This window comes from Perca flavescens, chromosome 13 (genome assembly GCF_004354835.1).
Source record: "Perca flavescens isolate YP-PL-M2 chromosome 13, PFLA_1.0, whole genome shotgun sequence".
Classification (NCBI taxonomy): domain Eukaryota; kingdom Metazoa; phylum Chordata; class Actinopteri; order Perciformes; family Percidae; genus Perca; species Perca flavescens.
The window spans coordinates 30,739,810-30,741,286 of NC_041343.1; the positions used below are offsets into that span (position 1 = coordinate 30,739,810).

At 42.2% G+C, this 1,477-nt stretch overlaps 1 long non-coding RNA gene across 1 annotated transcript; it reads left to right on the plus strand.

The window, feature by feature from the left end:
• Positions 1-448: 448 nt before the first annotated feature.
• Positions 449-797, plus strand: LOC114566216 (uncharacterized). Its single transcript, XR_003694031.1, has 2 exons — positions 449-515; positions 609-797. It is a non-coding gene; the product is annotated as an uncharacterized LOC114566216 (long non-coding RNA).
• Positions 798-1,477: the final 680 nt, after the last annotated feature.

Here is a 1,477-nt window from a genome sequence, read left to right on the forward strand (position 1 = left end):
ATTGGAGTTTGAATACAGTTTCCCGTATTTTTGGTTTGGCAAACAACTAGGTGGGTCAAAATTTATTGTGAACCTAAATCAATAGGTGGGCCGGATCAAAATCTGTGAGGGGCCTTGAGTTTGACTCATGTGCTGTAAATTATAGAGTGTGGGCTAGACCTTCTCTATCTGTAAAGTGTCTTGAGATAACTGTTATAATTTGACACTATGAATAAAATTGAATTGAAAATTTTATTTATTTCTCTTTGGATTGAACATTTTGATACTTTCACAGTATTTATAAAAGCACCTCAAACTTGTCATGACTTGGCCTTGCCACCTCCCCTTTCCTCATGTTTCCCTTCCCTGCTGTCTCTGTGTGGGATTGTGGGCGTGTCACTCTGGCTCCCTCTCTCCTGGCTGATTATCAGCTACAGTGTCTCACACCTGTGGCTCGTTACAGTAATCAATCCCACCCAGTGAAATAGACCGGCTCTACAGCCACTAGTCACCAGTTCGTCAAGTCACCTTCAGTGGTACGCAATGCTACAACCAGGTCCTAGTGAATGGGGTTTTTGCCAATTGTTTTTGCCCTGTGGCTAACATTTCTGTGTCTCTGCCTGCTCTAGTCCACCACCTGTTTTCAAGACACTGACTACCTGCTCAGAGCTGTGTTCGGGAACACGCTGCACTCCAGCTCTCCATTGTGTACAGGAAACTTCTCACCGGTCTACCCACTTCCCACCCGTGACTCCTCAGTTCTCCTGCTTGCTCACTTTGGCTTTTTTTTTTGAATAAATACACCTGAATTAACTGTCCATCTGCCTAGTGTCTGCTTCTGGATCCAAGCAAGACATGGAAATCTCACTTTTTACAATATTGGACCTTTAAAACAAGGGTTATGGTATGTCTTTTTAATTGCAGAACGGTGAAGTCAAACACAGTTTAAAGCTGCATTTAAAATAGTTTCACGGTGGGCTGTATCAACATGCACATCAGCGATACATTTCACCGCAAGCTTTCTTGACTATTGATACGCATAGTGAGTGCAAACGCATTCCCATAAGTAATGCAAAGTGAATGAGCGGAAGTATCTTCAAAGGCCTCGTGAGCGTCTCCTGAGGGTCTCCACCTGAGCTCACTCCAAATGAACCTGCTCATCTCCAACATCTTACACACTCACACACACCCACACAGTATATGTATATTAGGACCCAGTGGAACTTGTGTAGAGGAATACAATTTTATTTTAGAGTTATAGGACAGGGCTGCTGTACGGTGGGAAAATCTATCATCTATTGCTGCAGCTTCAAGCTCCACTTGATCAAATTAAATTCCTTCTGCATTGTCTCCTTTTGTAGTTTTCCAATACCTTCTGGAAAAAATGAAATCCCTAGAAAACAGTTTTTAACACCCGAAGTACACTGAACAGAGTTTCACTCATGTTCTTTGGGATTATTACAAGGTACCCAATAAGAGGAAAAAAACTTTAGCGTAA